The sequence below is a fragment of the Rhamphochromis sp. 'chilingali' genome (genome assembly GCF_963969265.1).
Source record: "Rhamphochromis sp. 'chilingali' genome assembly, chromosome: 15".
Classification (NCBI taxonomy): Eukaryota; Metazoa; Chordata; class Actinopteri; order Cichliformes; family Cichlidae; genus Rhamphochromis; species Rhamphochromis sp. 'chilingali'.
Genome location: NC_137942.1, coordinates 13,964,004 through 13,989,057, shown reverse-complemented (window position 1 = coordinate 13,989,057; position 25,054 = coordinate 13,964,004). Strand labels below are relative to the sequence as shown.

The 25,054-nt window shown below is 40.7% G+C and overlaps 1 long non-coding RNA gene across 1 annotated transcript in view; it reads left to right on the top strand.

Moving 5' to 3' along the window:
* Positions 1 to 24,649, top strand: part of LOC308410846 — a 47,113-nt gene extending 22,464 nt beyond the window's left edge. Inside the window, exons 3-6 of the long non-coding RNA XR_013974276.1 lie at positions 9,567 to 9,628; positions 22,044 to 22,098; positions 22,854 to 22,924; positions 23,872 to 24,649. This is a non-coding gene — a long non-coding RNA (uncharacterized lncRNA). The remainder of the gene's footprint in view (positions 1 to 9,566; positions 9,629 to 22,043; positions 22,099 to 22,853; positions 22,925 to 23,871) is intronic.
* Positions 24,650 to 25,054: the final 405 nt, after the last annotated feature.

Sequence of the window (25,054 nt, the reverse complement as noted above, 5' to 3'; positions counted from 1 at the left end):
AGGTGCTTAAATCAGGTGACTGAGAGGTCAAGTTCAGGTTGAGGTGTAATTTAGCTGAGAGAGTCAAGTGCTTCCTGTCTGATTGTCTTTGACCCGTTGACTTAACAAGTTGAGTTGTGTTTAATTTTTTAGGCGTTTATACCGAGTAAAGAGTGCCAAGTGTGTGCATATAAACATATAAGTAGTGTTTTGTTCAGTTGAGAATATTTGCATAGTTTTCATGTGCACCAAATGTGCTTTAATCGTGTATCTAATCTATAGTGTGTGCAGGTAAGAGTAAAAGCTATAGGGTTTTTGTTGTTGTTTATTTGGTTTCAAAATGAAGAGTGACCAATATAAATCCATATATTAAGTCTTCAAATATTCAAAGGCAAAACTATGTCTAAAAAACACAAACTTGTATTTATAGGATCATAGTCAGTATGAGAGAGAAGCTCATTGCAGCTTTTGTGCTCGTGGGGTTTGCACCATATCTACTTATCTATTACGTCACCCAAGATGAAGAGTTTTAATTGCGCATCTTCTGCACAGGTGCTTTTAGAAACAATGGTAGTCGGATAACTGAACAGACTGCGTGGACTGTGTAATGCACTCATTTTCTTTGGTATAAGCTTTCTGATCAACACAGTACATCCTCTTAAACACTGAGCTAAGATCTGCAGATGTTTAAATTAGCTTTTTTTTTAACGACAGACACATACCTGGAGCTCATTAAATGTAATATGCACTGTACTACACTCTCCTGTCATTTACAGTAATGTATAAAGATAATAGCGCTGCTTGACAAAGATGCTCATTGTTGCGGCTTTGCACCAAGGCCTTGCATCTTGGGGAAACAGAACTGGCTGCGGCAAGTCCCATCACACAATAAAGCTCTCAGGAGGACCTTTTCATCCCCACGGCGTTCCACAATGGTCTCACCACTTTGGCCGCATCCGTTTGCCCCATTCTGCGCATCTTTCTTCTGTGATGTCGCAATATGTGAAAACACACATATGCGCTCGCAAACACACAGGAAGAAGAGAAAGAGGATAAGCAGAGACAACAGGCGAGCTATTGTCTTGTCGTACATAGGATAGGCTCAGAACTGCTCATGTCTGCATGTCTGTGGTTTAAGACGGTTTAGTTCCTAGTGGTGTTTGCCAAGATGACTCTTCAATGTGTCAGCTACCATTTAGTTTATTGAAAGTGGGAGACGTAAAGATAATGACACGAGTGAGAAATGATTTTAGACACCTCTCGAGTCATCCTCAATGGCAGCTTTCCACATTCCATCCTCAAGATAAAAGTCGTAAAAATAATAGTCTGACAGATAAACTCCGGGGAATCACTGGTTTGTCTCAGAGGGCTTTTGTCCACCAAGATCAGACCCCCTTTGTCAGGTGCATGTGTATAAGTGCTTGTGAGATTATTTTTTCATTAAACTTTCTATTATGAATCAGAGTCTAATGGGTTCAAAGACATCAAGAGGATATTTCCTGCTGTCTTACGGCACAGAGCTACTTCAAAGTAATCCAACTGTTGACGGCAGCTGGTCTTCTCTGGCCCTCCGACTTTGTCCTACTGTATGAAGAAGCTATTGTCATTCACAACTGTACATATCCCCCACGTACCGCAGTAGAAAGTTTTATGCTGTAGACAGTATTAAGCTCCCTGGAAAGATATCAAAGCTTCCTTTTGCCATCATTGACTTCTCATTGTTTCTCTTCAATCCATCTCTTCTCCCGTCCCAAAGACGGCAGTGCCCAAAGGCAGTATCAGTGCTTATATTTGTGATTTTGTTGGCAGAGGAACAATGCTTCAGTTTAAGCAGTGCATTCCTGATTATTGACACACTGTGGTATGGCGAAGGATTAGCGAGTGCCTTGGCTTTCTGATTCTTCAGCTTTGGCCCACGAGCTACACCTGGGTGTATCTATGACAACAGGCTTCACAATGGACAGATATTTCACCACCAACCGGTTCGACAGAGAGTCTGTAGCAAAACTTGTAGAAGGAGTGTCGCTTGAGAGGAGAAGAGGGAAATGTTTGCTTTATATTACTGACTGTGGCTCAAAGTGAGCCTGTTTAAAGATTTCTAGGAAATAGGAATTGAGCTGTCACCACTTTAAAATGATAATCATATAATGTGTTTTCTTTTTTTCTTTCCTTTTTTTTTTCTTTTTACAATGTTCTATCTTGTGTATACAGTAGAAATAGTTTAGTAGGGTGTAGCTGGTGGTTTATAGTTTTTGCAAGAGGAACTGGTCCTATTCTGACAGCCCTGATTACCTGTGTCCGGCTATCCCACATGTGGTCTGTGGTGAGATGGCCTGATATCTGGAACTAAGGCATTATTGTTAGCTAACACTGAGTTTGCTGAGGGCCTCCTTCTGACTTTCTCTCAGTCTTATTGCTAGGAGGCTCCATAAGCATCCTGGAAAACACTTCCACTGACACCATGGGCTTAGGTGGGAATTGGCTACTTGGTTTTGCAAAGAAACATTAAGACAATGAGAACCTGTGTTGTTTTGCATTATCAAGGGCAGAAACTGTAAATGTAGGGGTGTCGTGAGAATTTTTGCATTTAGAGTAAACACAACAAAAATGACTCCGTTACCCTGGAGACATTGTGTTTTGGGGTTGTATGTCCATTTGTCCAGTTTTCCATCGTGCTGATGTTAATATGTCAGAAAATCCTGAAATGAATGTGATTCAAGCAGGCACAAAACCAAGACATCTTCGGCCATAAATAAATTGTCAACATTTGAATTTCTGCAATATTTCTCACAACTGTTTAATAGATTGAAATTTTAGCAGCATCAGTGCAGTGTGGCATCAAGGCTGTCAGCTTATGGCTCTACTGAGATGTTATTGAAACCCAGGTTGCTTTGATAGCGGGCTTCTGTAAGTTTTGGATTGAGTGTTTCTCATCTTGCTCTCGACAATACTACATACATTCTCTATGGGGTTCAGGTCAAGCATGTTGTGTAGTCAGCCAAAGACAGTAATAATATAGTCAGCAAATCATTTGGTTGTAGTTTTGGTTCTGTGGGCAGATGTTAGAGTGCTGCTTTTAAAGGAAACTGGCATCTCCATAAAGCTTGCTAGCAGATGGAAGCAGGAAGTGCTTTAAAATCCTCTGGCATACATCTACGTTGATTTTGGACTTGAAAAAACAGGGTAAACCAGCAACCAACAGATGACCTTTGTATCTGTTTCTTTCCACACTGTGTTCAGAAGCTAGGATCTTAATTTCCAAATAAAATGCAAAATATAATTTCATATGAAAAGAGGACTTTAGACCAGCAACATAAAATATCTGTGCATGGTGGCTCTTGATGCATTTCCTCAAACTTGAAATGGAATATTCTAAGAATTTGAGATGCACAATTTCAGATTTCTGTGAGCTATAATCATCCAAAAATAATACACAAAACACTTGAAATATAGAATATATTCAAATTCACCTTTGATAATAAAATTCTGAAATAAATTAACTTCTTGTTTAGTTTTGTTTTTTCAAATGAACTAGAGACTAGATTCATTTTACGAACAATTCAGAGTATAAATGTAAACACGGCTTTCCCCCCATCAGTATGGACTACAGATATTTAATCTGACAGCTGTGGTTGCATTCCTGGAAAGAAAAAAATATCTCCATATCATTTTAATAAACAAGTGTGGGAAACATAATGCTCTCAAGCTTTTGAGAAACAGCCACAGTGGTGCCATGCCACCAGATCTATTCCTAAAACTAAAGGTAATAAGATAATTACTTATGGTAGAACTGATAGGACTGAACTTCTGTATCCTCCTCAGTGAAGCACAAACCTTGAGAATAAGCTGATAGATATCATGTAGGAAACAGTATCTTCATGTGGATACACTGTCTATACATCCAAGAAGTGACTGTTATCTACAGCGGAAACTTTATCTCAAACTTTTTAAACTGTGTTTCTAATGTGCACTGATAAGAGAGGTATTTGGGCCATTCCTCAGTCTAGGTAATATTGCTCAGCAGGACCGACACCTGATAATCATGCCAAGTGGGGGAAAACCCAACAACCTGAAGCACATTTGAGTAAAGTTTTTAATTCAGAATATGTTAATCCATGTCAAAAGTCTCCCCTAATAAAATTCATACATGTTTTTCTCCTACAGAAAATATAATGAAAGAGATTATCATGCTGCAACAACAGTGTGATTTTGGCAGTAGATTTAAATAATAATATTAAAAAAGACAGAGACCATAAAAAGGCCATCTGAGAGTAATGTAGGTAACTTCCAAAATTAGCACATAAATTGTGAAAGAAAAAAGTAACCAGAAAAGCTTCTTCCTGATCTGAGATGTCAAAGGGATAAGTTGTAATATGACTGGAAATGAGGCTGAGAGGAGTGTAGTGGAACCGGACTTGATCAGGAGCTCTTTTACTCACAAGTGGTTTTGTTTGGCACTACCCCGTTGTTGACACTGCCAGGTTCTCATACTTATTTGATTGCTGTTGACAGACAGGACTGTGGTGACACTGTTTTACCATCGACTTAACCGGAATAATAGCCGAAATAATTTTAGATGTTCAAGAAAATTTCATCTTTGTCGCATTACAGAAACACATGTTCAGTAGATTATTGTTATTTTTTCTTGTGACACTAAAATACAGTACCTTGATATTTTCTCTAGACTCCACGTGATGGACAGTGTGGGAATGTTTTCCCAGACGTTCTTTTGTGTAATTGATGTGTTAGTCCTGCCACGTGAATGAGGAAATTGAGTATGGTTGTTTTTTGTTTTTTAATTGTTGCTTTTTGTTTCTTCTTTTTCCTTATGGCTCATCCTTGTATGGGCACTGAGGCACTGCCCCTTTGGGAAACAAAATTCTCCTGCCTATAATGAAGTGTCACAGGCTTTAACCATGGTCTTGTGGTGAAAGGCAGCGTGGGAAGTTTGTTGAACTTCCTGACCCCACACACCACCACAGCACATTGACCCTCATCACGTGACAAAGGAATGTTCCTCATCTTTTGTTTTAACATCCATGGCACTCATAGGGTTGAGAGCAATTTTGCATACTATAGAATGATCACTAGCTTGGCATTTTGCCTCCCCATTCTCCTTCAGCGTTATTATCAAACAGGATTTGTGGGCCGCTCTCTCCTGCATCTTTTAAATCACTTCAAGCGCTACTGAAGCCTTTTTCACCCAAAACGGGCACCAATCTAATGGCATCATTTGGGCCTGCACACATCAAGAGAATCAACCCCCTTTTTTTTTCCATGCTTAAGGTTTTGTGAACCAGGGGAAAACAAAAGGCTGGCCCAGTGAAGCGCATCTCGCCTGGCCGGCTGAATAGAGGGGCCCCTTTCATGGCTGTTTATGAGCACCCCTCTTCAAAAACACACATACAAATCACATCCAGTTCTCCCAGTGGCTCCTCTAATATGAGGGTGACAGCAGGAAAGAAAGGGGAAGGGACTGGAATCTAGTTCTGCCTCTTTCCACTTATTCTGTTCCAGTTGGTTAATTCCATCAACCAAAAAAATGTAAAGTTTTTGACATGTCACACATTTGTTAGGCATTGTTTCTCAATAAAAAAGAAAAAAAAAACAAGCAAACAAATAAACGAAGAAAATGCTAAAAATTATTTAACAGCTTTTTAGACAAATCAGCTGATTTCATGTGACATAAAGATACCAGAAGAATTCCAACATCCTCTAAAATGTTTGGCAACCAATGAAGAGATGAGTAATATGCACTCTGTTACAGTAACAGTGTTCAGCACAGTCATCTGTAGTTTTGTTAAGAATCAAAATTGCATAATGAAGCTGAGTAATCATCCCCATTTGAAATCGCATAATAAAAATACTAATAGCAGTAATAGCACTTTGGGTACGTCTGCTGAAAACACTGATAACAGACAGAAGAGATAAAAATTCAACATTACAAAATAGCCACTGACGTATCAAATTTCAGTGACATTCAATTTATCCTCTTTGTGGAAGTACAGCAAGTTTCAAACATTATAAATAATGTCCAGAGCAGATACTGTGTTCCTATTACACTTTGCGGATGTGTGCATTGACATGTACGTGGAGGAGGAGTGACCTGTAGTGTCAAACACTTTTAATAAATTGAAGTCCTTCTGCAAGCTACCTTTTCCGCTCTATGTCAAATGTTGTTCAACAGGTAGGGTTTGATGGACAGGAGGAATGCGGGCTGAGGGATTTGTTTTGTAATGGCAGTCCATTCTCTGGGTGTTCTTGAGCAAATAGTGTGGCGCTATGTCCTGTTTTTACGGGTTTCACACGTCACTGTTCAAACTCTCAAACAAATTGATCCCCAAGAGTACATGGAAGAATGGAAGAGAGCAAACAGCGCTCTAATACTTCACCGCTCCGACCTTCTGCTAACTTGACATACACACAGACAAACATGCAGTCACACACACATACAGCGTTTTACCTTTTGCTAAAGGATGTGAGTGTGACCCACCTGATTTTTCAGGACAGTCCCACTCATTCTTAACTTTAGCTGAATCCTTACATTCTCTCTAAACATTAAAACATATTATTTATTCTGTTTTTAGATTCCCCATTGTCTTCATGCAGGGAATTGTTTCTATTCATGCACAACAGGTCGTGCGATCTCTGTTGGTGGCTGCTGTGTGTCATGATTAAGCAGCAAACGAACGCCCCGGTTTGGCTCCGTGTGCCAGCCTAATTGAGTGCTACTTTAATGCGTTTGGGTCAAACGCACGGAAAATGGTGGGAATTCTGTGGGAAAGTTTGAGCACTCATAAAATGATGGATTTTTAAGCACTCCCTTTATTCCAACAAAATGTAATGAAACAGCCCAATGTGTTTTTTTATTAATGGCATGGAAAAAAAATATATAGGAAACATGTAGGGCTCCCTGCTTGGTGCTCCGTGCTGTGTGTCTCAGTCTGATTTAGTTTATACAAGCATTTGTTAAGCAGTCAGGCGTGTATGTGTCCGGACTTGTGTGTCACTGTTACACTAATGCCAAGCTCCCTGCCATGTTTTTCTTTTCTACAAACATAAAAGAATCAAACACCTACAGCTTCCATAGTTGCCTCTGCGATCCACTCTTTACTGTTCTTTTCTTTTGTGCTCGTTTTAAGTCTCTCTTTGATATAGCAGGCATTCCTTGGCAGTTGTGTAACATGATTTGGGGCAAAAGGAGAGAAAATGAGATAGAAAGAAGGCGAGAGAGAGGGAGAAAGAGAGAGAGGAGGGAAAATGGTTTGTCTTGCTGCGTTTCATGTCCTGCTGTGCGCTCATATTTCTCAGCCCACTTCACAGTTGTGGGGTAGCTGGCTTATCGTGGGGCTCCTCAGCTCTTTCCATCATGCGTGGCCTAACTTAATCTCTCTTGTGTACTGTAAACTGCACCTAATAACCCTGCACACGATTAAAGCAAACATCTTAATAATGGCCTGTCTCATTATCAGCTCGCATTGGGAAAACGAAAGGTTCACTCTTGCCTCTATAATGTGGCTCACAAATAATCCAGAGAACAAGGCAACCTGCTTAGTTAGTGTCTCAAAGAAAACCAAAAAAATAACCGCAAGCCTGACGTTTTAAACGGAATTATCTGCATTTTAAGTAAAGCAAATGTTGCTGATTAATGCTGTGCTTGAGCAACGTTTTCTGCACGTCATGCAGAGACCAGGAGTGAGATGCAGGATTGAATGAATTGTGTCACTCTAGAGGGTGCTGTTTGCTGAGGAAATGTGCTTTCCTCCCTTTTTTCCTTTCCTGCAGCTCACACTAAATTCTGTTCCTCCTGCTTTTTAAACGTGAAGTCTTAAACTTATCCGACCAGCGTAAAGAAGATCGTAATAGATACAACAACTCACATTTAGTGGATATTTTACGTATTGTATGTTTCAGATCGGACTCGACTCTAAAGGCAAAGGAAGGAAAGGATTTCGGGGGAAATAATAAGTCTTCGAGAGACTGTGTGGTATTGTGCTGCAAGGCATGTTTGACGCGATGTTAGGCCACGGTAATCCTTCTTTGTGTGTGTTCTCCTCACCTGTATGTCCCACACACAAATGCCCACAAGATGTTTACACAGGTTTCAAGCAGCCAACGAACGTGGAGAATGAGCTGCCAATCAGGCCTCCGCTGGCAGAGCGGAGACGGGGAAGAATGCGTCCGCGATGATGGTTACACCTGTGCTGTCAGTGATTTCCTGCGGTGGTATTGCAGGGTGTAATCCCTAACATCGCTTGTGTTTATGCTTGTGTTTTAGTTACAGCCTTGATACACACATGCTTTTGAGCTTAGATGGGACTTCTGCTTCATTTACTCCTCATCTTATCCCCGAGGGCATCCTCTGCAGCTCTGACACACACACAGGCTCATCTCCAGAATGTATACAGCAAACTCATGTATCCTCAGTCTCCTATTCACGTTAGATACACAAAACCAATATGCACAGAAACTGAAGACAGATGATTCTCTTTTTTTTTTATATATCTTTTTCTGTAAAGTTATGTAAAAGGCACATTTGTACTTTTACTTTGTTCTAAATATAGAAAGCAGGAAGCTATATTTTTTTTGTTGTTTTTTGGCTTGCCTTATTTAACCGGATAATTTACAGGAAACGCTAAAGTGTGCCTGTTTCCTTATGTACTGAGTATTTGAGGAGGTCTTTTTTTTGTTGTTTTATATGGTTTGTGTTTCGTCACGAGTGACGCCGGCTGCACCACTGAGGTCATGAATGGGCAGGACAAACTCTCAGTGCCAGCGACTGAACTCACTTTTTATTTTAGCAAATATGCTAAATTTAGAGCTCAGCCGCAGCCAAAAGTTTGTCCCAAACTCCCTGAATGACACACCTTTCGAGAAGTGACTCTTAACATCTGCTATGTTTATCATAATTACACTTTTTCCTCTTGTTTTCCTTCTATTCTCTCTTTTTTTTCCTTCTCACAGACACAGTAAGTGTTGCTCTGTTTTTCATTTATAAGATTTGTTGGCTGCGTTATTACTGAGAGGATTCTAAAGGAAGGGCATGCTTCAGCTGTGTTTTTGAAAACACTGTGCTCTGACGTTAGTAGAAGTGAAGGACCAGTAAAAGGTCTGCTCTGTTAACACACCCTCTAAACACCACTGCCCAGTGAAAGGCCTGTTGTAATAGTGGCATTTCAATCCTTCAAAGTCAAAGACAGCCAATTGGATAATGAATTTTGGTTTGCCATTCTGGGGAACAGACCAAGTTGTGACAGTGCATAAAGTTACATATGAGAACTTCTGCTGAGTGAGACAGAACCCAACACTACGTAAAGTCTAGCCCAAAATAGGTGCAGCATTGAAGTCCTGTGGTTTGTCTGTATGATGTGACATTGATGAAATCCACCCATCGCTCATCTGTTATTTTTTACTCTGATCCATTATGGATGTGAGTCTGCGCCACTGCAGAGTGGGTAATGTTCGAAACCTGTTGAGTATTAGCTACTGTGTCACTGTTAAGGAGAGCGAAGTGTAAGCAATGTAATTGTACCGCATATTATCAAGGTGTGAACTGACATATTTCCTCTTCTGATTTGTCTTTACAGTGAAGGAATCCAAATTCTCGAGATGAGAGTTCGACCTTTAATTGCATGCTAGCGATCTTCTGGTGAGTTTGTGTTTCCAAAGTCACTGCAGACTTTTTTGATGAGCTTGGGATGTTTTAGTTTTAGAGTCTTCTCCTCTAAACCATTGCAAATCAACCTTCCGTGAACTCAAAGTGTGCATGAGTGTTTTATTTGCCGCATTTGTGGCAAAATCTTCTGTAGCAAAGAGGATACATGCCAAAGACTTATGGTGTTACTGTGGTTTAGGCTTATAAAACTGACGTAACTCCTGCTTTTACTGTTGGCACAACAGTATAAGTAGCCAAGTGCTGTTAACCATTTAGCTTAGAATGACGAATAGAAACCAAATTTCCAGGGTGATGTTTGTTGTGGTGTCCTTAAAAGATTGTTCTCATCCTCAAAATGGCATCTTAACACAAGTCGTTTAATTACGCTACTTTAAAAGGGCACAACCATCAGTACCGTTTGTGACTGTACTGTAGCCCCCAGTACTCGGTGTGCCTCGCCACTATCCCACTTCCAATTAGGCCTCTTCACCCCCCCACCCCACACTGGTAGCCCCTATCCCTTACTCCCTCTTTCAGCTGGTCCACCCTCTGTCTGCCTGTCAGTGTGTCACCCCAGGGTAATGCTCCTCTCTCAGCCCCTTGGGGCCCTTTTGCCTCCAGGGCACTCCATGTTTGCCCAATCATTTGCGAGCCGGATACGGGGATGAATTGTTAACTACAGCAGGTCAGCCAGTGCCCTGCAGCCCCCCAGCCCTCTCTGCTCTCCCTCGACCTGCTGTTGACTCATCTCCATGGCAATGGGGCAGGAATTTCTTTTTTTTTTCTCATGTGTCTGCTGCCAGGCAGTTACCCGCCACCCTTTGCCACTACCGCTTCCTCTTCTCTTCAATCCCTTGGTCTCAGAGAAACCAATCAAAAGGCAGCTGGAGAGAGTCACGTGGTCAGGAAGTGTCAAGGGTGCCCACTGTGTAGCGTGGTGCTGTCTCTGGAGCTTGGCTCAACTAGGTTAGAAAGGCCTTAGAGACAAATAAGTGCCATTTGTTTAGTAGGATTTCCTGACACACAAAGCATGCAGATATTTTTTTTAGATTCTTGCACAATAAAATGTACACTGTGCATGTCCTCTTACCAAAGGCATTGTGATGGCCCAAGTTAACACCATTTACCTCTGTTGATACAAATCTTGCATTCTTTCATGATACGGTGAGTTTGTCATTAAAAATGTTACATGTGACTATCACTGAGATGGTCCTTTAAAAGAAAATTCTGATGCTTTTTTCATTTAGTCATTGTGCAATCTAATTCCCATCATTGTCTCAGTATTGACGAGCTTAAGTGTGTGTTTGCCCCCACACATGTTATTAGCTTAGGGCAGGTGAATATTTGCCTAGCAGTCTCCCCGTATGAGATCAGTGTTTGCCTAGGGAATGTACCATGTCCGATTTGTCATGACACATATTGTTTAGCTCATCAAACTGGTCCCTTATGGCTGAGTTGCGTTGTGCCCTTTCAAGTGAGAAATGTCCTTTTTTGTGTTTTTTCCTCTTTGGTTCAGGACATGTTATTGGATTGTGTGACTTGGTGGAAAAGTATTAACGATGGCATATGAGTGAGAGGAGTCCACATCGCCGTTAAGAAAATGAATGCCAGTGTGAACATCACCCATTATCCTCCAGGCACATCCCGTAGATGCAGATGAACTCTGAGAGAAGCTGGCTCTCTCGCTTTGTGGTTGTGAGGAAGACTCAGCAAACTCATTTCTCCCACTGCACTTGAGTGGTTAACCAGCCATTACCCATGGCATGTGCAGCTTTTCATTTAGTCCCAGAAAGTCTTAATCTACAATATTTACTACATCTTAAACAGCATATGTGTTTGCATTTAAAGTGTCATTGAGTAATGGTTCGGTGTTTTGTGGATGTCTGTTGAACAATGTCCATATTAGTCACTATTAGCCTGCAAGTATATTCGAATAGCTGTGCGCCTTTTGTGAGTCTGTGTGGCTGTTGTCCTGTGCCACTATCTGGGTGGTCCTTATGGCTGATTTGATGGTAATCCGCATGTCCCATAAATCAGTGTCCAGGGCTTGGCCGGGAGCTGATGCTGTGTTCCTCACTGGAGCAAGCAGCTTTAGGCACTAAACCGAGACCCCAGCTCCTGCCCTGCCCTGACCTGGCCACACGTCAGCTCTCCACACCACCTCTAAAATAACTCATCATGCATGGCTGCCTTTGGAAAATGGCCTCACTTCTGAGCACATATTAGCCACCAACATTATAAACTGTGTATCTGTATATTGTGATTTCAGTATTTCAAGTTCTCAAAACTTTTTGATCATGTATATTTTACTTTCTGTGAATTATTATAGAAAGTTTTTTTATTTTCTTTACTAACATTACACTTGTTTGTTCTGACTCGTGGCTGACACAAAGTGACTCTGATAGGCTTCTAGAGCCATGCCCTCAGCTGAGATGCCTTATGAAAGAGCTAAGATTAAAGTCAAATCTCAGTCTTTGTAGGGCCTACACTTCTCTCAGAGAATGAGGAGGGAGGGTAAAGGCCCGTCCGGCTGTCTGGCTTGCATACAGCTCTCTACTGAGCTTTTATCTAGGGAGATTGCTTGCAGCTCTGTCCAGACCCGACTCCTAGGGAGTGCACAGTCCTGAGACCTGTGGCATTAATAAAGATAATGCTGTTTGGAATAATAACAGTCAATTCTACTCAAGACAAACAACAGACACAAGTGGGCATAATACAAAAGAAACCTAGATGAAAGGCTGGTAGGTAGGTCCATGCACCTCTCTGGCTCTCTTGTGGGAACTGATGGAGCCTATATCAGTATGCTCAAATACAAACAGCACTGAGTGGGACCCTATATCAATTTTGACGCTTGGTGCCATGAGGCAGAAACACAATTTGTTCTTTTGTCTGCCAAGATCACAGAGGGAGAATGGTGACTTGTCTTTCCTTTCATTTGTTTCCCTCTCGCTCAACTCCTTTTCATTCTCTCTATTCTTGCTTTCAGTGAGTACAATTTAGTTTGATGAGCAGGTGGTCTTTTTTTGAATCTTACAGTGCTTTGGGCTCCCACCTTTGGCGTGTGGGGCTTTCAGTTGGAGTTAGTCATGTAGGCCAGAATTAGAAGGGTGGAGGAGAAGGAGGAGAAATAGGTCCAGTGTCTTGGTATTGGCAACCTTAGCACCCTGCAGTCAGAACCATGCAGTGTGCAGATTGAAAGAGTTATTTTGTTACTTAAGCTTTCAGCCGCACCCCAGATGGCTTTTGTGCTGGCCAGGGACATACTTGGGGACAAGGTTAAAGTGACAGAGTCCTTTAGGCCCGTTGAGTCCCTGGGCACAGCAGGTAAAGCACTGTGGACGAGACAATGAAAGCACCGCCTGCTCTGCACTTTTCCGTCTTGAATCTTAACACTGAACCAAAAGAAAATAGGTGGTTTCGAGCAAAGGGAAACTTTTACTTCTCACCACACCCACAAAAAACACACATGTACACTGCATGAAGGTGAGATTCAGTACTTTCACTGCTTTACCTTTGAGGTCATGTTTCATCACACAGATACTATTTACTCAGCTCTGTTACTACTTAAAGGAATTCATGGTCAGTCACAGTATCTATCAGACATGATTTTGCCATAACCTCCATGGTGACACCTCGACATGCGAACGGTTTTGTGTCAATCATCCTGAACAAAATACAGTGCTCAGCTGTCTACTACTTCTAACTATATTTATTTTTGTTATATTTTAACAAAGAAAAACAAACATGCTCATATTTAAGGAACTTGGAAACTAGTTCAGTCGCTCTTCTGAACCACCGCTTGTGATGTTGAACTCCATGTGGTCGCAGTTACCTATTTAACTGGGACACACGACTTGGGAAAAAAGTCTATTTAATCGCATTGTCTGTGTATCTACTGAATTTTTGCATTGCTGATTGCATGCTAACTAATTCAGCCATAATGCTATGACAAACTTGTCATTTAAGTGTCTAAATATGCGACCGTCACTAGAGATGGTCAAGGCTAAATCATATCCCCACAGAATATGGCTATCATGAAGGTAGTGTCAGAGTGAGTAATGAAGTGGTGATAATATGGTGAGAATGTCGTGCTTTGGTCCTTGAAGTCAGATCTGTAAATCAAACTGAGAGGAGTGATTTGGTCATACTGATCTGTTAGCCATTCTCGGTTTGTCCCCCAAGTGTTTATCATAGAGCTTTCACAAGTGGCCACTTCTGCTTGCACTGATAAACAGCACGGATTGGATCCAGACCCTGCTGGGTTATAGCTGGAGCCCTTGGGCTTGTAACCACACAGACTGAGAATGTTAGTCATTTGTTTATTATTGGCAATATTTGCCTGCTCCTAATCTTTGGCTGGATTAGCCAGATTAGGTGATTCTTATCCTACCTTTTTCCACTTTGGCATTTAGGGACATTTACATTTTGCATGTTTTGCTAATGGCTGCACTGACAACATGCGCATGCATAGACATGCTTTTAGGCTTGTGCACTAATGCGCGAATGTGTGTTTAAGTAAATGCTATTGCACATGTATCGCTGAAGGATGTTTGTAATCAAGAGTTTGACTGATACCCCTCTAACTTCTTCTTTATTGGAGGAATCAGGGTCTGTAGGAAAACTATTGCTGTGGCTGATATTTTATCCCATGCCAGGTCATCTTTGTGGTCAATGCTTGGAGCTGAAGGAGTGTTTGGATCTAGCAATATAGGGCTCCAGAAAATATTTTTTGTCATTTATTTTTTTCAAACAGAAACACTCGCAAGAGCCCTGTAGGAAACAATTAATCAAAGAAGCTGAATGTCAGTGCGGCGTCACTGGAATCGGAAATTAGTGATGTCATGAAGATGGAGAAAGTGGTCAGAATGGCGATTTTATGCCAGTTCTGTGTGCCGTGAAACTACTGGCCGAGAGTCACCTGGATCAGAAAGGGAATAGGGTTTACTGAAATGAGCTAGCTTGTTTAGTATGACCTTTACAGAGCTGATCCCAAACACTACATAAATCTGTTTCCAGTTTCAAAACACAACCACGCACATGCTCATTAACATGCCGTACTGCTTCACCCAAACAGTGTTTTTGTGGGTGAGAAAGTCCTGCAAATCTGCACAAACGCCCAGCACATAATTCACGCTCCTCAAATTCCCCCACAAACATGCACAGAAGCATGCACCACTGCTGCAAGATTGGCAGACATATAGGAAGTTTGTATCTATGCGTACGAGTGTGAATTTTGAGGTCAAAAGTGTAAGAATGATGGTTTGGAGTAGTCAAGTTGGGTGAGAATCTGATCTCACAGGGCGGAGGAGTACAGTAAGTCACTAGATTTATGTTAAAACTGCTGCTTTCTGGATGTTTAAGGCATGTCAGACTTCATTAGTTTCTAAGTACATTATTAGTCTCTTTTTTTATTACTTTTGTCTCTTTAGGTAATTTTCAGGGAAATAATCTCGCATTTAAGGATGTTATGATAGTTCTATATAGCCAGGGCTAAATGCTCTTCTTATAATATAAGAAGATAATTATATAAGGTTATATAAATGTATAAGGTTCTCAAAAAAAATGTTAGTGTGTGATTTGTCATTACTGAGCTCTTGACGTTTCTGTTTAAAGTCTTGTTTAAAGCGAGTTGTATTTTAGAGCCATCAAGTCTATAGTGAGTCACCGCCGCTGAAATTTGGTAAAGTCTCAAAGATTAAAAATCCCTCGGACATTTTGATAGAGATGCTAATATTGGGTGTGATTGACAAAATGAATGTTCAACCCTCCTTCAGCATCCCTTCTGACCCACCACAGAAAAGTCTCTTTACTTGCTGCACATGTAAGCTCTTCAGCTGAAGCAGTCACAGCTGAGCTTCATGGGGTGTTAGTTAATTGGCAGTTTTTGGTATGTGCAGATATGCTTCACTATGCATATCTTCCTTAATGTGCCCACCACTATTTGCTTTTTTTTAAAGTGTCCTTTAATTGGCTGCACAGTCACAGTCTCCTGCTTTAACTCTCCCCTGTGGAACCTAAATGTGGCCTGTTTGACCTCGAGGCCTCGGGGTGAGAACCTTGTATTTGCAAGCTTTAACCATCTGCTACTTACAGTTTTTTCCATCATTTCTCCTCTTTCCCTCTGTTTCTGCTTCCAGTGTGAGTTGGTGATCTCTTTTTCATCGATGCAGCATTGGGTCACTGAAAATAAAATCCGCTCTGTTTCAACGCCTTCCCATAACCCTGAACTATTCTGTTTTTTTTGTGTGTGTGTGTTACTCCATCGGCCATAGTTAGGCCATGCTGTCAACATGGTAACATGTCTGCCTCCTTAGACGCCAGAAAAGGCCCCAATGTTGGACTCTAGAGGATCAGTGCTAGATCTGACCATGCATTCTCCCTACACACCAGTCACTTTTAACTGGCTGTATCAGCAATACTCAAAGACCTGAGAGTACTCTGATCCCACCATGGGGTGTATAGCTGTGGCTCCGGCTGTGCTACACTTTAATCCCCTTTCCTTTCAACCACAATGGGAAACATGTGCTTACTCTGTGTAGGGTACAGGCCCACCATGGGAGAAGCTGTTTACCTTTGCTCCAAAACTAACATTTCATGGATCTTGTGACAATTCTTGGTCACTGCACCTTCTGGTTTAAAAGGGTCGTAGAAGGTGACACTTTCATCTGAGACTAGATGAATCTTTACCGCTGCTGCTTCTGAATAAAACTGTTTCCTCACTTCACACCTTGTAAAACTTGACACACATTTTTGTCCAAGTATGCATGGATAAAGGGAAGAGTTCAAGGCCAGGTTTGGAAAACAAAATGACATAAGGTACATTTGAATGAGCAAGGGGTGCAGCACGTTTGCTTGATTCACACTTTCCCAGTCGTAGGCCTCGATTTCGATCTTTGTCTAACATTCTTCAAGTGCAGTGTATGATGGTTAATTAATGGCACAGCAAGTGGGAGTTCCCACTCAAACCTCCAAAAAGGGGGGTTTTGCACACCCTTAGAACTGAATATGTCTTATTTTAGAACCACCTGAACTTCATTATCCTCCTAAGTTTCCATGTGGGTCAGTAACACCAATATAACACAGATTTTTGTACTTTCTTGCTACTTGGTGAGATAAAAACTATATCCAAACACCAACCTAATCCACCATGTGGACATTTTCATTAACCTAGAGCTAAGGTCATGACCCATGTCACCAAAGTTCGGTCCCAGTTCTGGTGATGAATGGTTTATGTGCTGCCAGAAAACTTCAACAGAAAGATTCAGAGGTGTAAAACAGAAACAAGTAACCATATGTCACGCTGGAGGGCAGGAAATAAACTCCAGATGAAGACACTACATTGTGGTTTATTTTGCTTATGTGTGTGGGTGTGCACATACTGTAATGTAAGTGAACTGTAGGACTGTCTTTTGAGTTGCACAGCACACAGCATCTCCATTTCCACCAATCTATTCTAATTGTAGGATCATAACAGGTTTTTTATTGATCTATTGGTCTATGACTTTATCAAATATCCTAAATATCTAAAATAATGACAGCTATCATCACAAGTTATAATGTGGAACACTGCTCGTTTTCTTATTCTAAATATTACAGATAAAACCATAAGACATGAGAAATTCAACTGGCAACTCAGTGGCTAAGACTGTTTTGATCAATGTCTTGCACCATATTGCAGCTGTTTAGACACTGGACCTCTTACATAGCAGATACTAGATACCCTTCACCTTCATTTGTTCTGTTATAACAAAAATAAGGCATATGGTTGTAGAGAATAATTTCTTGTGTTGTTACCTTGCCTTAGATACAGGGATAAATCAGCTTTTTTGATAAATTACTATTACTATTACTTGATTGACATGATTTGGATTGTTGAAGCTAATAAGGTTTGTGTCATATATTAAATATTTGTATCGTTTATTTTAATTTTTGGGCAACGCAACCAGAGCTTCCAGTTCAATAGCTTTTTGTGGGCATTATGCTATCTCAATTTACATTGACTCTAATCTGAGGCTTTGGTGACCAATTCTAAACTTCTGACTGGTGGCACTGTGTGATTTAGACACTGGCCTCCACAGGTGTGGCAAGTGATCTGAGGGATGAGTGAATTCTTCCTGAGTAATGGTAGCCATGATTTGCTCCCCATGTTGCCCTGCTCAAATCTTCCCCTTCCTGTTGTCTTATCTGAGCATCCAGTGCAACCTAAACCAGGGTGCGGTGCCTCTGTTCCTCCATTCCCTGTGCAGCCGGTCCCCATTGCTGGTTTTCTCAAATGTCACTGTGAAGAGAGAATGACCCAGTTGAGTTGGACTGACTGACAGAGTCCTGACACCCCATTGTAGGCACCCTGTCTCAACCTGCCACCCACAGCTTCCCACCTTCTGACCTTTGTGGCACCAAGGGCAAAACAGGCAAAGGCATTCAGCTATGCAGTAGATCCACGAAGAACTTTCTTTGTTTTTATAATGGAAATTGAAAAGCATTGATTCTTCTTCCAGACTCAAAAGTAATTTAGATTTCCTTAAAACATTTTTAAAGACGTAAATGGTAAGTGGTAGTAGACGGAGAGTAGACTAAAAAAGTAGAGACTTAACATAGATTGTGTAGAGACAATTTATACTTCTCCAACTGTCTGGATTTGATTAAGCCAAACAGTCCACCAGCATCAAGCCAAGCATCCTCTTTAACACTGTAACTTAAAAAAAAACTGCAAATAGTTACGAATCTGACCACTGAAGCTAAAACGCACAAAGATGTTAGATGTGTTCAGCAGCGTATCATAGAACCAAGCAGTCATTAAAGATATGCACACTGTGTATAATAACTTTGCCACACCGTGCTTATTTATGTGCTAACCCAAACTTCATTACTCCATAGAATAATAAGGCTTGTTTAAAGTAAAATCATTGACCAAAGCCAAATTGACACTTACTTAAGCTTGATAAACTGTTATTTTCCTGGCTTAATTCTCTGGTGCATGGTAACTTGAATAGGATTTGAATCATTTGTGAATCATCTATCATTTGCATTCCTGCCAAATACGCTATAAACATGTTTCCGCATGTGTTCATTCCATAGCTGATCTGCCAAACAGCAGTTGAAGGCTGCTGAAAGAAGGCTTATCTCACAGCCTTCTATGAAAATATATATATTTCTTTTTAATGGAATGTGGAATCAAAGGAATCTGCGATAAATTAACTGGATATTGCATTTTTTTAAATGATTATTTTGGCCAATGTCCGATGCTGTCAATTTTTTTTGTACATTCACAAAGACAGGAAGTTTTGTGGGGAAAAATCTGATTAACTGAGTGCGTGTGTGTGTGGGTGTTTTTGTGTGTTTGTGTCTGAGTATAGCCACCAAACTTTGAATGTGTGTGTAGACTTGCAGACCTTAGCTCAGCTCGGAGATGTAATCTGATTTGCAGAAAGGAACGGGTCGTTTCACATGACTGGTTTAAAGGACCGCTGGCGCAAGGTTGTGCCAGTGTCCCTGACTGATTTGTGTGTGTGTGTGTGTGTGTGTGTGTGTGTGTGTATGGATATATGTACTTCAATACTTGTGTGTATACACCTACAAGTATTAATTTGTTTTCACAAAGTGCAACGCAGACATGTGATCATTTGCTACTATAGGCTTGCCTCCACTAGAAAAAGAGAGGTGTTGAAGTTTGCAATGTGGTCAAACACACCAGAGTTTTGCTTTTATTCCGTTGTTCTTCGGTTTAAACACGGTTTATTTGCAGAAATAAAGCCACCACTAATTAACAGTCAATTACACATCTGGAAAAAAGCAAAGCTCTGCTACAGACTCGGATGAAGGTTTTGTTTGCAGCTTTCTGTTTACACATCTCTTATAATCAGAGCTTTATTTTGAACTAATGGACCATCAGAAATTATATCAAATAATTGAAATCACCCTGTAGCCTGAGCCCTTTTTACAAGACTGCTAGGATTCAAATCCCCTTAAAGCTTCCCCTATGAATCTGCTGGGTTGTTTTTTTTTTTTACATAAATAGAAAAAAAATGTTTATTGATGTTTTTGTGGTCGAGATTCTCAGATGGGTTTTTTTTTTTTGAGCTGGAAGAGGTCCATCATGTGATTTTCATTGGAGAGTGGCCGGAGGAGACGACCACAATAAAAACAAGTGAGCGTGCATGAGCGTGTGTTTGTGTGTCATCTGGCCTTGTTAATAACTGCAGGTTGTTTTCCATCTCGAGGTCGTCAACTGCGGTCATGGCATACACAAATGGAAGAGAGGAGGCCCTAGGAGGTGATATCAATGAGTGCTCCTGGGAGTGTCGTGTAAATGCATGCACAGGTCTTGTGAGTTTCTTAGTAATTGTGCTTCTGAGAGTTTGTGAGAGTTGCAAGTGTGTGTGAAAGTGCTGTTGCTTGAAAGTGTTTTCCTGTGTGTGGAGAACTCATAAGCAGGATGATGTAGCAAGCAGGAAGCTCTGATCCCAATAGGCGTGTCAGCAGGAGTAGTTTTTCATAAGGTAGTAATCTGACCAGACAAAGGGGTGTCCAATATTAAAGAGAGCCCCTACCCCTGAGCTAATCAAGACCTGACCAACCCTTCTGCTGGCTCACCAACTCTCTAAACATTACCTCATCTGGAGGCTTAGCCTAGCCACATGCAGCTCCAGTCTGCTGGTGTACATGATAACTCACTTAGCACAGTATGATAGCTAGAAATATAAGAAAGGATATAAAAGAAATGGGACCAGCACACAACTACCTATGGTGCCTAGTGCCAGGGAAAGGTATTTTAAAAGGCAGAGGAAAGAAAGAATCATTTTACCATGTCCTCCAGAAACTCTGGGAAGCAATTTGCCGGTATTCAGTTTCTCTCCCCACCGTCCTGTTATTGCTGTTTTCCCCTCAACTCTTGGAGCCTTCAACCTGAAAAGGAGAGTTTTTTTAGTTTAGGCTTTGTGTCACTTGGAAACAGTGCCTTTGTTGCCAAGGCAACAGTTCTGGGACAATGAAACTCAGAAGCAGAGAGCGCCTTTGTCTTGGAATGGATGAAGAGTGACCGACGCTGTCTTTGGTCCAGCCTCTTAACGTGTTTGCATGTGCTGTAGAAACCTGCAAGAGTCTTGATTCAGTATCTACCTGAACCTCTTGACCTCATAAAATAAAACCAGCACACCAAATAAATTTTAAATGTTACAATGGAAAAGCTACTTTGGTTACTTAAATTTTCCTGGGATGCCAGGTTTTGCAGAGCTCCCCTGAAACCCTAGATTTACACTAAGCAAAGATGAAACGTAGATCTCAGTTTCTAATCCGGATTTGACTTTTTTTAGTTTCTGCGAAAGTACTGCTTTCACTTATTTTTATATACAGTCATGCATATATGAGTCATTTTCTGCTTTTGTTCTTTTTCATATGGTTAACTTCTACATGTACAACATGCTCACAAATTTCAGTTATTAGAGCTAACAAACGATAGTGCCCATAGACTCCATATAAAAGAGGCTTTGGCTTACCATGTTAAATTTCTTGAGCTTAAAGTTGCTATGTTTAGGCCAGAGAGTAATTCTGAGCTATTAGTTATCAGCTAATGCTAGCAAGCTAGGATAGCAAGCTACATCTGTCAGCTGTATGGGTCCATTTCACAGACAGAGATATCAGAGGTGTACTGGGGTTTCACTCACAGGCAGTGGAGCAAAGAGCAAAACTCTGTGCACAGATTGTGCAAACTCATAGCAGGATATTATTTCTCCCATTCAGTGAATTAGCAGAGGTAAAGACTAGAAAACCGGTACTGCCTTTAGCTGCCTATGCCAGCTGCTTAACCCTGAACATGCCATTAAAAAAAAAAAATACTTCTACATACTGCAGCTTTTTTGGCTCTAATTTGAAATATAATTTTGCATGAGTAAGTGGGACTTTCCCTAAATGAGTCAAGTCACTTATGATCTGTATGTCTGTGAGAGACCTGTTGTTTTTACAGACACTGGAGAGGAAGCAAGTTGTCTTATGTACTATTCATTTATTTTAAAAAGATAAAGTGCACATGACCTGTAATTCTTATTGTACTGTTGTTTCCTTCTCTCTGTTTTTTCTTGTTATAATATTTAGAGGCCATGCAAAATGGGAAACCATATAATTAATTATAGGAATATTAACATAATCCAAATCAGTTCAAGCAAGTGTACTAAATGATTTCATTTTAACACCCAACAAGACTCAGAGATTATACAACACTGCGGGTTAATCTTGTGGCATCTGTAAATCAAGGGAACATTTGGCATTACTCATTTACAGTTATCAAAGTTTCTTAATACAAGTTTGGGCAGTGTTGGTCGAGATAAAATATGACTCCAGTTTTTTTTTCTTTTGTCTTATATGTGCACCTCTCTCTGAATCACTTTATTTCGCCATTCTTTATCTTTTTCAGATGATCACCAAGAAGGGGCTGAGTAATGGAAACATGACCTCAAGAGATTCAACAGGTAAGATTCTGTCTTTTGTTTGATCTTAAAGCCTAGGAGTACGTGATTACACACAGTGTCGTCTTATGAGGAGCAGCGACCGTTGCTATAAACAACCACAGTATGGTATGTTGACTAAATAAACAGAGGAAGAAGTGGTAGTTCACATATATGAGAGATGTGATCAGGGTGGTGCCACTGGATTCATGCCCGTGTTCTTGCTGTTTTTTTTATTGTGTAACCCAAGTCATGACAGCACAGTAAAGAATGCAGGGACACAGAGATATCACTTCAAACACAACTTCTCTCAGGAGCCTCAGATCCTTTCAGTGGAACTGAATGAAGATATGCTTTGATGGCCCACCACAGAGTCGGTGGCTTTCAAAGAAACCTGTTGATGGGATTGCACAGTGCACCCAGCCAACTGAATGAGTGGTACTGTATTTGTGCCTCTCAGGATACTCCTGGGTGTTCTCATTGGAGGTCAGATCTGCTTGACCTCAACATGAGTAGTCATTTTCTGTAGATTTTTTGGCTTGCCTTATCTTTTTTTTTTCTTCCCTTCCATCTTGTTCTCTCACCAAATGGAGAACTGTGTATGGATGGCAGGGTGCCAGCAGACAGGTACAGTAGATGTGCTGATGAGGGATGGTGATAGGGGCAGGCCTCAGTTGCAGCCTCGGGCAGAGAGAGACATACACAGGCAGGCGTAGACTCAGAGGCAGGTTGAAACCTGGTGCTGTATGCTGATGTTTCTCTGCTTGGCTGTGCTCCAGGGTGAGGCATGTGAGAGAAACGTGGGAAGGGAAAATCCAGAATGGAGGCCAGAAGAGATGCACAAAGTCAGGTAAAGGAAATCTGTCCTCCTTTCCCTGATTTTCAAAACTAAAGCCACAATGAAAAAAAGAAGGGTAGCTAAGAATGTGTAGTGGTAACAAAAAGTGAGAGCGGGAATAGGCGCATGAAGAAAGAGTACAAGAATGAGGCTATACTGTACACTGATGGAACGTGACTACTCACAGGTAAACCAACTCAGAAGTGCAGACAAGCAGAAAGAAGATAGGAAACATTGATAGATGACTGCTTATCCTCTGACATGTTCCTTCCCCGGGCAAAGAACAAGCGGGGCAGGCCCGTCCTGCCACTTTTCTGCCATAAAACATGCAGGGTTGAGTGGGTGGTAGACAACGTCATGTCATTTTGTGGAGGGTAAAGCAAAGCCTGGGTTGTCAGGAGAGCACCTCTGTGTATTATGTCATCTTAAAAGCAGATGTTGAAGCCAGATTAGATGAGAATTCAGAAAATAACTCAGCTGTTCAGCTGCTTATTAAGCAATTTGCTTATATTTCTATCTTTAGTCTTAAAGATGGACTTATCTTTCTTTTCTTTTATGAAAAATAGTTAGCTTCATTTGCATGATTACCTGGCCTGGTACGCTGTATCCAACAAAGGCATCTGGAGTTAGCCAACACACCATAATGTGATAATGAGGCTGTGGATAATTCTTCTTCTCAGGCCCATTTCTTTTGTCAGCAGTTTTTTGAAAAGAGCCAGTTCTGTTCTGCTAAAGTAATCAGCTGCGCAGTAGTTGATCAGTTTTGATGTTTTATTAATTTAATAATTATTTGACGTAACTTTAAAAAACGTTGACTCAACATTTTAAGCAAAACATTGTTATAAAGGATCCAATACTTATCTTTTTTTTTCTTAAGCGCAGGTATGAGAAATGTCTCAATATTCAAGTAAGTGGTTTTGGGCTCCAGTCAGTCATTAGTTTCTGTATTATGTTTCCAGGATCATACTAAATCCTGGTTTGGACTGTTGGACCAGCATCCTCTGAAGCAGATGTTTGCTCCTGGCAAGGCTGCCGACAACATGAGCTCCAACACTGGCAATCTAGCTCCCAGGATTCAGTGAGCAGCGTGAGCTTGGAGAAGCTATGACATAAACGCAGCAGGACGGTGAATCGCGTTTTGCTGCTCAGACATCATGGAACAGATCAGTAAGCCCCATCTGGAGAAATGCTCTATAGAAGAGTCATATATTTACCATAGTTACTTTGATGGATACAGCATGTTGTTTGACTTTATTTTTCTAATTGATTTTATGATGATAATTTCCCGGCATCTATGTATCTTCTCTTGTTTTGCAGATTTTATTTACAGTGTCGCTCATTCAGTAACTTCAGCATTTAATGTGTAATTTTTGTCATTTTTGGTAATGTGACTGTTTTCAAAGTGGCTCTTCTAAAACTGCATAAGAACGTTTATCCAGGGAGGAGCACAAAAGATGTCTCCTACTGTGTATAAAGACTTAATGCACATGTGATTGAGATTAATCAGACGAATCACTCAATCAGTGGATATGTGATTTTCATCTTCGACAAAGAAGCCATTGTCATTAATGTAAAACCATGAATTCTCCTTCTTACGCTGCATTTTATTGTGACACATTGGCAGCTTCTGCTAATTTCAGTTAATAATCCTGTCAAGCAGTTTATTCTCATTATGATTTATGACTCCATAGCTTTTGTTGTTTTTGTTAAGCCCTGTTAGCAGAAATTAAAAGGTGTATCCAAGCTGCTGTTTGTTTGTGTTGTCATTCCAGATACATGAGATAAATGGTTGGATGTTTCAGTGGTGTTCATTGTTACGGTTATTCATGCTGGCTTCCTTACTAGTTAGGCCAGTATGTGCTAGTCTAGCATTTGAGGAATAAATGGGGTGTTATCTTTTTTTTTTTTCTGCAAAGGAAGACAAGGTAAAGGTGAACTTTACAGTAAAAATGTAATATGTTACATTTAAACTGAAACAGTGATTTTTAATAGTTTTACTGGCAATCGCAACATACTGAATGTATATTTTTGGTTGATGTTACAATGTAATGTGTAAATGCATCACTTACTATAATCACAAAAAATTGTAGAAGTAACAGTAAAAAGATGACATCATTTTGCTGAGTTTACACTCTACAAACG